Consider the following 14323-nt stretch of genomic DNA (forward strand, 5'->3'; position numbering starts at 1 on the left):
CACCCTTCAGGGACAGGAATCTGACTCCACACACATAAGGGAGTGTCTAACAACGAAGATTCACTGAACCAAAAGGATTGGTTAAATAGAGAGGGAATATAAGGGTGCCGTCATGGATTATGAAAAAACACATTACCGGTAAGTAATACCCGTGTTTTTCATTCACCCATGACGGCACCCCAAGAGAATTTCAGAAACTTATATTTTTAAGGAGGGACCACAGCATGTAAAACCCTTCTCCCAAATATGAGGTCAGAGGAGGCAAACAAGTCCTATAGTGTTTGAAGAAGGTTAACGGAGAGGACCATGTGGCTGCCTTACAAATCTGGTCGATGGAATAATTTGCTCTTTCCACCCAGGATGTTGCAAAGGCTCTTGTGGAACGGCCCTACCTGCACTGACATAGGCTAGTTTTATGGTGCCTCTATCCCACCTTACTATAGTTTTCTTAGACACTCTAAGGCCCTTCCATGACCCCTGAAAGGACACAAACCGGGCCCTCTGCTTTCTCCAGGGCTCTGACACTTCTAGATAACGCAGAAGGCACCTCCTAACATCTAAGGTATGTAGTTTTTCCTCCTTCTGGTTGCTTGGGTTAGGACAGGATGATGGCAACACCATTTCCTGAGCTCTATGAAATTTTGTAACCACCTTAGGGAGGTAAGTCAGGTCTAACCTAAAGACTAGCCTATCCTCCTCTGCCATTTGTCATTCTGCAACATTCCCTTTAATGGTAAAATCTCCTCTGCTGTTTGTCATCCTGCAACATTCTGTTTAATGGTATATAACAGTGACTGATGAATCTTTTCTAAATTCAATTGTTGCATTGTACTCAATACTTACTGCTGTATATCCATGCTGGAGCCACTAGAGATGTTATCTTGTGCAAGGTTTCACAGCATATGGATATAGCCAGGCCCGGTGACTTTGATAATCTAACCTCCCCTAGTGTGCTAGCCAATTGGTAATTTATCCCAAACCAGTTCCCACAAACCGGAAAAGGGTGAAAAAAAAAGAAAAAAAAAAACTGTGATCCAGCTCAGGACAAAGGCGGTTGCAGCTTTTCAAAATTTTATTGGACAACTTGAAAATATATATGTGCTTTAAAAAAATATGTGAATAGCAAACACCGAGCACACCAGTAGGAACGGTCTACGCGTTTCAACTAAACAGTCTTACTCATGATCATCACTGAAGCTAAAGTATCGAGAAGCTGTAGTTATTTCAACAGCAGGAGTCAGGACCCTGTTATGAGTTCATTTTCTCCTTCACCTCTGATGTCTGATGAACTCCCTCTGCTGGTGAAAGGAGGTAGTGAAATTGATCTGGATGGGAAGAACCTGTCATCTGAACAGGTGGAGTGTGATTGGACATCCGGAATTTCTGAGTGGATATAAGGCAGCCGATGCCCTGCTGGGTTGCTGGTGATCCTTTCTACTCTGAGCTCTGGCATCCAGTTTAGTTCCTGTCTACTAAAAGCTAAAGTTTTTGCTCTGCTAATTTTCCATGAGATTTTGTCTGTTTACTTAGTGTTTGTGTTCAGCCTGCCCTGGTTGGGACGGGCTGGACTCCATTTTTGTCTCTGATCAGCTGATCTCTTTGCTCTGTCTTCAGAATATACCTGAGTGCTGATATAGAGATTTTGAAGTCTAGTGACTTCAGGGCCTTTTCTATCAGACGTGTTGGACATTATTTTTGGCAGGGTTTTTTGCGTGATTGCAGCCAGCATCTTTTCTGTCCTTTCCTATCTAGTTAGTTGGGCCCCATTGTTTGCTCAACCTGTCTTTCTGTCTGCGTTTTCATCTGTTTTCAACGACAAAACATGTTGGGGGCTGTCTATTGCTTTGGGGTCTGCTCTGGGGCAGTTTAGATTTCCCCTTTCTTTCTTTAGGCTTATGTTGCTCTCCGGCTGTGACGAGGGGTCTAGGGCTCCATAGGAACCCCCCACGGCTACTGTTAGTTGTGGTGAATAGGATCAGGGGTCTGCAATCCACTAGCTACCAACCTCTCCGGTTTTCTGGACTTAGCTTGTGTTTTTGTTTTTTCCTCCTCCGGTGACTCAATCATAACAGGACCCCACACTATGTAACTGTCTCTTGGGTATGTCTGCCGAGTAAGCACTTATTACTTGGACCTGGCTTTTCTATTAACCCATCTTACTCCTTCACCATGTTTATGTGGCGCCCCTGAGGCTTCAGTCGCCACAGAGGTACTGCACCTTCTCCTAAGGTGTAGTACCCCACCATCCAGGTAAGGTGGGAACTCCTGACCACGCTCCACACCTGCATTCCACACACAGGATAGTTCAGTGGGGCCACCTAACAGCTTCAGGCTGGGGGTTAGCAGAGCACACCTCGTGGAACCCTGCTTCGTAACACGAGATGTGCTGGGAGGCGGGTGGAGTGAGATGATATAAAAGAGTGGGAAGAGTGAGAGTTAGAGGTTAGTTGGTTAGAGAAGAGAGAAGATGGGTGTCTGAGGGACGTGCTGCAGCAGGTCCCAGTGATCTGGGCTGCTGGCACGAGAAAGACACTGATAACCTAACCTTCCATAAGAAAGATAGAACAGATCGGAACGAAGGAGAATAGAAGGACGTTGGGAAGCTGGTTGAAGAAAGAGAACCTTTCCAGTCCAGAGAGCGCAAAGGCCGGGGCCCGGTCCCCGAGGTTGATTGGATCTTTATGTCCGGCAACAGACACCGGAGGAGTAGTGAGCCGCTAACGCCTTGCTCCCATCATAGACTTGGGACACAACAGCAACTAAATAGAGAGCCGAGACGCAGTGAGGAGTCCCCGAAGCAGGCTACAGCTGTCTGTCATACAAGTAAAGACTAGGAACACCTAGAGAGAGGCATTCCAGGGTAACTAAGTACTGGAGTGCTTCGCACCTAAAGGCACATTGGAGGAGTCGTTCAGTAAGGTACATGTTGGCGGAGTGTGGAAGGGAGATTCCTATCCTGCCTGGAGGTTGGCTGGAGCCCCGACCTGGAGAACACAGTATGGAGGCAGGCAGTTGAGTGAACTGCAAACAGTGAGTAAAGCTTTGGAACCGCATGCTCTTGTGTCCTCCAGTTATTCCAGCACCACTACACCTGAGTACCAGCCTCCATACCATTCTGCGCCTCTCCTCATCCATTGCACCTACACTGCCCTGGGACTACAGCTCCACCTGTGGGGAGCTATACCATCTCTGCTGCACCACACCATCAGTCCCAGCAGATCTGTATGCAGCGTTGGCTTACCATCTTACTTGCCAAACACCATGGGTGGTGTCACGAACTATTTATATAAACTTTTACACCATTAACGTCACCGCCATTGATATTGGGCACCCAGGGCCACGGACCGGGTCACCGCTGCTGACACACATTCCCGCCTTGACACCGGCCCGGTACCGAGTACCCCCGCTGCCCTGGGTGTGCGAGGGCGACCCATTTACATATGCCCTCACAGTGTTTGCTCCATTAATCCTCACTCTCCTTCACTATTTCCAAACCCCAGCACCCTCTAAACTAATAATCAACTCCCTTTGGCTCTTTCCTCCCCACCTGACCCTCTCTGCTGACATCCCCCTCTCCCTCTCTGGAGCACTCTGGAATGCCAGCTCAATCGGCAATAAGTTTCATGTGATTCATGACCTCTTTCTTTCTTGCAATCTTGCCTTCCTCGGCCTCACAGAAACATGGCTGACACCCTCCGACACTGCCTCCCCTGCTGTGCTGTGTTACGGCGGTCTCCACTTCACCCACACCACTCGCCCCGTCAACCTACACGGTGGAGGAGTGTGTCTTCTCCTTTCTAACTGCACCTTTAACCCAATCCCAGTGATTCTCTCCCTAATCCTCCCCTCTTTTGAAGTCCACTCTGTCCGCATCTACTCTCCCTCCAACCTCCAAGTAGCCATCATATACAAACCTCCGGGCCTGGCCACTGCCTTTATTGACCAAATCTCTACCTTGCTTCTTCACTTTCTTTCAACTGACATCCCCACCATCATGGTTGATGTCAACATTCCCACTGATACCCATCACTCAACAGCCTCCAAACTCCTGTCCCTTACTTCATCCTTTGGACTTGCTCAGTGGTCCTCATCAGCCACCCACACAGATTGACATACATTAGATCTGGTCTTCACCCGTCTCTGCTCTCTATCTAACTTCACCACCTCCCCTCTCCCTCTATCCGACCATCTACTTACTTTTTCATCCCTGTCCTCCTCAAATGTCACCCCTGTCCAGCAACCTGTGCACCGCCAGACACCGACACACTGACTCTATTCTACCACTGGCAAGCTCTACCAAACAAGGCAAGTCTTCATTGTTTAACCACCACAACCCCTTTGTATACCAGACAAATTCCCAAATCTCATAACCTCACTCTACAACATCACTGAAGGGGAGCGTAATTGTCTCCTCTCCAAATCGCACCTCACCACATGTGCACTCGACCCCATCCCATCCCACCTCCTCCCCAACCTCACCACCACTCTTATCCCATCCCTAACCCACCTCTTCAAACTATCACTAACTTCTGGCACCTTCCCTTCTGCTTTCAAACATGCCACAATCACGTCTATCCTTAAACCCTTTCTGAGATTTGATGTACTTTCCCGTCCATATGCCCTGAGCCTTAATGCCCATTGACGGGATATTACATCATGCGCAATCAGCCGTGTAGAGTATAAAGGCCATCTTCGCTCTGTCGTGCTCAGACATGGGTACTTGCCAATAGCCACTGGCTACATCCAACGATGAGAAGTATTTTGCGCTTCCCAGTGCAGACAATGATTCCTCAATCCTTAGTAGCAGATATGAATCTCACACAGTGCCGGAATTCAGTTTATAATAGTCCACACAGAAACGTAAAAGTTGTATCTTTCTTTCATGCCAGCACAATGGGAGCAGCCAACGGGCTGTGACTCTCCCGAATAACACCAATCTGTAGCATCTGTGTCAGCATCCCCTTCACTTCTTGGTACATTTGTGGTGGGATTTGTTGGCATCGTTCTCTTATGGGCGCGGCATTTCCAGTTGGAATCTCATGGGCGATTGCCGTACTGCAGCCAAAATAGTCCTCGTGACGTGCAAACACATCCTGCATCGCCCTAATGAAGCTTCTACCTGCTGGACCTGTTCTGGTGTAAGTTCTGTTAATTCAGCCCGTTTTGCTCCAGACTACAGCGTCTCTCCCATAGGTGCTGAGGTTCTGGTACTGAAGTCGTGTCTACAGCTACGCTCCAAGGATCTCCCTGTTTCAATGTTAATTGTATGGCATGTGGTGGTATCAGCTCCTCCGGCATGCTCAAAATTGCGCAACTTCACTCCGGGGTGGGAACGTGAGATTATCTTCTCCCAGGTTAACACATCGCACTGGGACCGTCCCGCCTTGCACAGTAGCTAAGGTCCACACAACGAGGATCCTTGGAGGTAGTTGCTCCATAAAAGCTCGCCCTATCTGAATCTCAACTCCTTCCAGAGGGGTACAAGCCCGGACAGGCAGAGTAAGCACGGTCTGGCCCGGCAGCAGAAACAGGTTGGCTGCAGCTGGAACGATCACTTTCACCAACATCTTCCAGTCACTAGAGGTTTCTTGAGCTTGGGTCATTCGAATTAGCTGCTGGAGCACTCTCCTCTGGGGAGTGCGAGGGCTCCACTGTTTCAGGAAAACATCTGGGGACTCATTGATGACAAGACTTCTGTATTCTTCAGTACGTTGATCCCTAGAGTGACAGCATGTCTGTTACCTGCGTCTCCGGCAGTTAGCACCACGCCCTTCCGACCCAGGTCTTTACCACAGACTATTTGCATCCAGACCACTCCTGTGACCGGGATGGGTAAGGGATAAGCAGCCATCAACTTTACCACCGGGCCCCATTTAGGCCGCATAGCTTCAGGGAAATGTCATCAAAAGTATGTTTCAGGCATCGTGGTCACCTGTGAGCCGCTGTCAACCAAACAACGGACGGCCCAACCATCCATTTCAGCCCAAAGGAGAGGGCACATGGAAACTAGACTTGTGGGACTTTGGATTCTTCTTCTTGACTGTTCAGGCTCTGGGCGGTGTCCCCCAGCCTCAGAGCCTCCTATTTTAATAGACAGAGCTGAATGGGCCACCTTCATCGTACACAACTCCAAGCCAAATGTCCACTCTCAACACAGTTCTAGAATGTAGGGAGTTCTTCTCTGCAGGACGTTCTCACTTCGCAGCGAGGTTCAGGACCAGTTCTAACCCCGGGCGAGTTTGATGCGGCTGGTTTGTTCTTTGAATCAGACAACTCCATGTATTTCATGGATTTCTTTCCTCAACTCTTCCACCCATCTCGGTTCGGTGGCCATTGTCACAGATACCTCTTCGTTCCGAACCTTCCCCACCGGGACTGTCACCCCCTGGTCACGTGTGCACACTGCGCTCCCCACTTCAGAAAAGGTCATGCGTGGATTTACCCGTAAGCCCTTTCACAAGGCCTGTTTCAGCAGCACGTCTCACAAGACGGTCACCAACTGATCTCGCAGTACTATGTCAGTAGACCCTATGCCCACGTCATCTTTTCTAGTAATGACAGTGTGGATCTCATGTAGCGCGTTCATGTCCTGGGTCACCATCTCCCCCTCCCTTTGAACCCGGCAAAATAAACCCTGGCTGCAATCCCTTCAGCACCCATCTCTTCTGAACCCCAATCACTCCTGTATCTATCTGCTATCAATGATAGATCTGTGTTATGAATGAGTCACCGTAGGAGGCAAAAACAGAAATACTAGCTAAGTCCAGAAAACCAGAGAAGTTGGCAGCTATCGGATTGCAGACCCCTGAACCTATCAACAACAACTAGCAGTAGCCGTGGGGGGTTCCTACGGTGCCCTAGACCCCTCGATCACAGCCGGAGAGCTAAATAGCCTAAAGACAGAAAGGGAAATCTAAACTGCCCCAGAGCAGACCCCAAAGCAATAGGCAGCCCCCAACATATAATGACGGTGAAGCAAGATGAAAAAACACGCACACAGATAGAAAGATAGGCTGAGCAAATGATGGGGCCCAAGCTAACTAAATAGGAAAGGATAGAAAAGCTGCTGTCTGCAATCCGCCAAAACCCTATCAAAACAAGAGCCAACAGACTGATAGGGAAAAAAGCCCTGAAGACGCTAGGCTTCAAAAAGACTATATCAGTACTCAGGTATTTTCTGAAGACAGAGTAAAAAGGAATTCAGCTCACCCCAGCAGGGAATGGCAGAAATCCAGAAAAACAAGGCAAAACAAAACCAAAACACAAATGCAAAAAGCAGAGCAGAAAACTTAGCTTTTGAGGAGCAGGAATCAGACTGGTCTCCTAGAATCCCTCAGAGAGATCACCAGCAAGGCAGAAGGGCGTTGGCTGCCTTATATCCAGTCAGCAATTCCAGTCACCCAGTCATCATCATCCTGCTCAGGTGCTTGATAATCAGCCTCACTACCTTCCTTCACCAGAAGAGGGAATTCATCAGACCTCAATGGTGAAGGGGAAAATGAACTCACAACAGATCTGCCCTCCTGGATCTTTTTTTTTCTCTATTCCTTCCTGACTTCTAATTAATCCCCTCCTGTGTGTGTAACCAGTCTCCCTGCTGCCCCTCCGTCCTGATCACACCTGGGCCTGTTTGATGTGCATTTGAGCCGTTATAAATTCTTAGCGATTGGTCTGCCATTGCAAGGATGCCATTATAAGGATAAATATTGAAATATGCCAGAAGTGACCAGAAGGTACGCCAAAACTCTGTTTAAAATACCACATATCTTTCTGTCAGCTCCACACTTACTCTTACCATGCTGAATTATGCTCTAATGGTTTTGCCTCCTTTACTCCTGACTCTCCTTCGCTATCCACAGACCCCAGCACCCTCTAACCAAGTAATCTCTCCTTCCCTCTTGCCCTCCAATCTGACCACCTCCGCTGACCTGCTCCTCAACTTCATATCTCTCGTAACACACAAAGCACATCTCCCACTCTCTTCCTCTCACCTGCTCTGCCTCTCTCTGCTTCTCCTCACTGCTGGCGACATATCTCCCAATCCTGAACCCCCACAGCTCACACCTCCCATTATTACCCCCTTTATCACTCCCAATCCAAAAAAAACACTCAAAATCTTTCCAACCTCAAACCTGTGCCTTTGACACCCACCACCCTGCTCCCTCTCTCTGTATCACTCTGTAATGCCCACTCCATCTGCAATAAATGCCATGTGATTCACGACCTCTTTACCTCTCACAATTTTTCCTTCCTTAGCCTCACTGAAACATGGCTGACACCCTCCGACACTGCCTCCCCTGCTGCGCTATGCTATGGCAGCCTCCACTTCACCCACACTCCTCGCCCTGGCAATAGACATGGTGGAGGAGTGGGCCTTCTCCTTTCTTCCAACTGCACCTTCAACCCAATCCCACCTCTACCCTCCCTTATCCTCCCCTCTTTTGAAGTCCATTCTGTCCGCATCTACTCTCCCTCCAACCTCCAAGTGGCTGTCATATACAGACCTACAGGCCCCACTACTGCCTTTATTGATCAATTCTCCACCGGGCTCCTCCACTTTCTCTCTGCTGACATTCCCACCATCATCAAGGGTGACTTCAATATCCCCTTGACACCCACCAGTCAGCAGCCACAAAATTTCTGTCGCTCACTTCTTCCTTTGGACTTACTCAGTGGTCCTCCTCAGCCAAACACACAGACAGACACACATTAGACCTGGCCTTCACCCGCCTCTGCTCTCTTTCTAACTTTACCACCTCCCCTCTTCCTCTATCTGATCACCATCTACTCACTTTCTCATCCCGGTCCTCCTCACCTGTCACCCATGTCCAGCAACATGCGCACCCCCGCAGAAACCTTGCACATCTAGACACTCGCATGCTCTCTGACTCTGTCCTACCACTGTACTCCTCGACACAGACACTGCCACTAGATTCTACAATGCCACTCTTGCATCAGCCATTGACTCGGTCGCTCCTGTCATGCATAACAGAGTGCAACGAATCAATAGACAACCCTGGCACAACAAGACCACTAAAAAGCTTCGGCAAGCATCCAGAATTGCTGAACAGCGCTGGAAGAAAACGCATTCCCAAGATGACTTCACTGCCGTCAAACAAGCAACACTCGCATTAAAATCAGCTCTAACCTCTGCTAAACAGGCCTACTTCACATCCCTTGTATCTTCCTTATCCCACAACCCCAAACAGTTGTTCAATACTTTTAACTCCCTCCTCCGCCCACCACTGCCCCCTCCAACTTCCCTAATCTCTGCTGAGGACTTCGCCATGCACTTCAAAAACAAGATAGACCAAACACGGCAAGTCTTTATTATTCAACCACCACAACCCCTTTGTATACCAGACCAATGCCCAAAACCCATAACCTCCTTATCCATCATCACTGAAGGGGAGCTTTCTCATCTTCCCTCCAAATCACACCTCACCACTTGTGCACTTGACCCCATCCCATCTCCTCCCCAACCTCGCCACCACTCTTATCCCATCTCTAACCCACCTCTTCAACCTATCACTAACTTCCGGTACCTTCCCTTTTGCTTTCAAACATGCTAAATCACGCCTATCCTCAAAAAGTCAACCCTCGACCCAACCGCTATGTCCAGCTATCGTCCAATATCGCTGCTCCTATTCGCTTCCAAACTCCTGGAGCAGCACGTCCACGCTGAACTTTCCTCCCATCTCTCACCTAACCTGCTCTTTGATAATCTACAATCTGGTTTCCTCCCCATCACTCCACTGAGACAGCCCTGACCAAAATTACTAATGACCTACTTACAGCCAAAGCGAATGGACAATACTCTTCCTTCTAGAGCTGTCCTCTGCCTTCAACACAGTTGACCACTGCCTCCTACTACAGATCCTCTCTTCCTTTGGCATCAAAGACCTTTCCCTATCTTGGATCTCCTCATACCTCTCCAACCATACATTCAGCGTCTCCCACACTATCTCCTCATCCCACCCTCTCTCTGTTGGAGTCCCCCAAGGCTCTGTTCTAGGACCCCTACTCTTCTCAATCTATACACTTGGCCTGGGGCAACTCAAAGTCCCATGGATTCTAGTACCATCTTTATGCCGATTACACTCAGACCTACCTCTCTGGCCCAGACGTCACCTCTCTGCTGTCCAGAATCCCGGAGTGTCTATCAGCCATATACTCCTTCTCCTCCCGCTTCCTCAAACTGAATGTGGACAAATCTGAACTGATCATCTTTCCCCCATTTCACAGATCCTCCTGACTTATCACAATTGACGACATCACGCTTTCCCCCGTACCAGAAGTCCGCTGCCTCGGCGTAACCCTTGACTCTGCCCTGTCCTTCAAACCGCACATCCAAGCTCTCTCCACCTCCTGCCGCCTCCAGCTCAAAAATATTTCCAGAATCCATCCCTTCCTCAACCCTCACTCTACTAAAATGCTTGTGCATGCCCTCATCATCTCGTGTCTCAACTACTGCAACATCCTTTTCTGTGGCCTCCCTGCTAACACCCTCGTACCTCTCCAGTCCATCCTTAACTCTGCTGTCCGACTAATTCAACTCTCTCCTCGCTACTCCTCTGCTTCTCCCCTCTGCAAATCTCTTCACTGGCTTCCATTCCCTCAGCGTGTCCAATTCAAATTACTAATACTGACCTACAAGGCCATCTATAACCTGTCTCCTCCATATATCTCTGAATTAATCTCCCGATATCTTCCCTCACGTAATCTCCGATCCTCCCAAGACCTCCTTCTCTCCAACACCCTTATTCGCTCTTCACCCAACCGCCTCCAAGACTTCTGCCGAATAGCCCCCATCCTTTGGAATTCTTTGCACCAACACCAACACGAAAAGCCGGACTGTGCATGCGCCGGTTAACTAACTAACACAGCAAAATACTTCCAGGGATTAGTTAACCAGCGCATGCGCAGTCCGGCTTTTCGGCTTCGCCCGCAGTTGGGCAAAGCATACTGCGCGTGCGCTAGCTATGAATGCTTAGTGCACGCACAAAAAATGGCGTACACCAACTTCAATTCAGCAATAACCTACAGACGGCGGGTAAGGATGGGGAGGCGGCACACATCGGAATCACCGCTCATCAAACCGGACCGACCTCGTTTTCATCGCCTGCCAAAGGGTAGGTGACAGATTCCCTTTAACGTTAATTTTACTGGAACAGGAGGATACTCCACGCAGGGAGGAGATGAGAGAGACAGGTATGGCAGATGACATGAGCACAATAGATGTGCAGAGGAAGGTATCAATGGTAATAAGTATAGCAACTGTTCATTAAGTGTTAACTTATCAGTCCGACGTTTTCCTGACTGCAAAGTCCTAAGTTCAAACGGTGGCGCCAACGCTGTTAGCGTGTGATGAGTCTGGTGTCATCCTGCAGGCTTTGATGATCCGGTTCTTGGTGGTGACGGTGAGTCCTCGATATCTTGTGCAGGGTCCTGGGTCCAGGATTAGTGATTCAAAGTGAAGAGCAGTCTCAACACTACCGAAGCTTGCTGAAGCTCGGCAGAAGTATGCGGGTGAGAGAGGGTACAGTTCTCGGTGAGCCACCCGGTTTTTCTTGCATGTTGGGTAAAATCAGCTGTGGGAGTCAACGGGCATACGGCAGTTCTCTGCCACAGTCTCAAAGGTGCAGCAGGGATTCTATAGCGCGGGCCTGCACTGTCACGGTGCTCAGAGGACGAAGCACCAAACTTCCCCTGCTGCATGTTCCCACCATGTCTCCCTGCTTTTTGCATGCTCTGCCCTGTTTAGCTTAGCTACGCCCCCTGCTGTCGAGTGCAAAGGTCGGTCCGGGTTTCTAAGCTTTCCCCTGGACAACAAAGGTGACAGCCCTGACAGTTCCAGACCAAGTGCAAGAGAGGTACCCCCGATCCAGTCCTTCTTCTTACACAGCACCTTTTTGCTTACTGGCCCTGGCTACACCCCCTTCACTTAGGTTACTCGCTCGCTCTAATTGCAATTGCATTCCCCTCCAGCAACAGGAGGTGTGGCCCCAGTAGTTCCAGGCCCAGTACTTCAGCAACCCGGTCCTTCCTTCTACACCAACTCAAAAGGGTGCTTCTACTCAATACTGAGCAAAGGGTCTGAATATTTATGACCATGAGATATTTTTTCTTTTTTAATAAATTTGCAAAAATTTCTACATTTCTTTTTTTTCCCGGTCAAGATGAGGTGCAGAGTGTACATTAATGAGAAAAAAATGATCTTTTTTGAATTTACCAAATGGCTGCAATGAAACAGAGTGAAAAATTTAAAGGGGTCTGAATACTTTCCGTACCCACTGTATGCGATTTGCAGACATGCGGTCACTTGCTAACTAGACATGCACGGCCGAGCTCAATATGAGTGAAATTAGCAGAATGTGGCCAGAGGTGTGAAAAATCGCATTCTTGCAGTGACATGACGGCTGCTCCCAATGCTGGAACTGGAGAATCCTTACAGTGTGTGCTATGAGGTTTCAGAAGTCTTAAGTCAGATAGACTTTATCCTCAACCCCTTTAAAAATGAGTATGGTGGTATTATTAATATTGTATATGTTAATATTTGGTTATGGTTTGTTGGTATTTGTAAAATTGCATTATTATTTTGATATTATTTAATCTTATATAGCAATATTATTGGTATTCCTAGACATTTGTACTTGTATTAGTAAATCTTGATTTCCACCATCCAGGGTAATTTTAGTAATATATCCCCATCTGGTGCTTGGGTACGGGGACATCATGGGCCTGTGTGATTTCAAATGCCAGGGCTGAATTTCAGTTCCAGTCCGTCCCTGCATACTACATCCATCACTCATCTACAATAAGTTAAGGGGTTCTGCAAAAATGCAATAATATGGCCTCTGTTATGTTCTGTAACTATAGTCCTCCTGGCCATGTCTGGAGAGACACTGCTCCCGAAACATGTGTCTCAACTGCTAGAACAAGTTGTAAACACAGACCTCAGTGAGCTGCCTGACTAGGGCTGTAACATGAGAAGAAATAAATCTCCTCGCTGCCCGAGTAGGAAGCATTTTTTTTTCTTTTGCCTCAGTCCTTCAGCTGGAGAAATAAAAACCCTTTGTGCTGAGTCAGCAAGGAAATGTACTTCTGATGTCACTGCCCTGCTAATACTTTAAGACTTCAAAGCTTCATAAAAAAGGGGGAAGATTCCAAAATATTAATATAAAAACATTATAGATCAGGGAAATTGATATTTTTGCAGATGGGACTTCTAAAATGTTCTAGGTTATATTGTGAGGTACAGCAGAAGCTACAATATGGTTGCTATTCACATAGCTTTAGCCTAGTACAAAACTAATAAAGTTTCCTCTTACTTCTACATACATATTTTCTGTAAATATGCTATAGCTTACTAATTATTCCTTCAATGTTGCATAATGGATATATATATGGAGTTAGTCAATGTGTGTGGAGCAGGCTCAGAAGCTGAACCTGCTGCAGCCACGGCAGATGGCATCCGTGTACACAGCCTACAACTGTGTCTAACAGCAGCAACTTGCACTAGAGTCAATCACTTGTTAACCCCTTAAATGCTGCTGATCATGGACAGTGGTATTTAAGTGCCAAGATACAGTCAAGGGTGTTAGTTTAGGTGCCCAATTTCTCCCCCCCCCCCCCCCCGCAAGGAATGCTGATGGGTTGCACGGCAGTTCGGTTCATCAGAAGGTCCCCTATGCCTGCCATATTGCTTCTTCTGTGATGTCCCGCATTATAGGAGAACACCATTTTTGCTACATACTGAAAAATAGCAATACAAGTGATCAAATGATCGCAGGGTGAAACAATTTAAGTATTAAACATGTATATCAATAAATTTAATCAACTCCTATTTTCCCCCAGTTAAAAATAAAAGTTCCCACTCTATTCATTCTCTATGGGGCTGACGGAAAATGCCAAATGGTGCAGCGGACAAGCACATTCACCGCTGCTCCATTCTAAAGCTGTGATAAAAGTGCCAGAGAGCAGACAGACACCCATCAACAAATTATCACCTTTCCTGTGGATAGGCAATTACTTGTTTTTAGTAGACTACACCCTGTAGGGTACGTGCACACGATCAGGAATTGCTGTGGCTTTGACGCTGCGTATTTATGCAGTGTCAATCCCGCAGCCTCCAGATGTTACAGCATAGTGGATGGGATTTCTAGAAAACACATGTCCACCATGCGTGCATAGTCGCTTGCGGATCACCCGCGGACACTGACACGCGGCGCATCTTTCAGGACCGCAGCTTGTCAATTTCTCTTGCAGAGACACTAGTGAAAAATTTAGTTAATAGAATGTAGTGAATGATGATTTTAAAATT

At 47.7% G+C, this 14323-nt stretch overlaps 1 protein-coding gene across 4 annotated transcripts in view; it reads right to left on the bottom strand.

Moving 5' to 3' along the window:
* LOC141048660 (la-related protein 6-like) overlaps window positions 1-14323 on the bottom strand; it is a 124876-nt gene that overhangs the window by 110016 nt on the left and 537 nt on the right. The window lies entirely within an intron of this gene.

This window comes from Dendrobates tinctorius, unplaced genomic scaffold (assembly GCF_039654945.1).
Source record: "Dendrobates tinctorius isolate UK_male_01 unplaced genomic scaffold, ASM3965494v1 ptg000011l, whole genome shotgun sequence".
Lineage (NCBI taxonomy): Eukaryota > Metazoa > Chordata > Amphibia > Anura > Dendrobatidae > Dendrobates > Dendrobates tinctorius.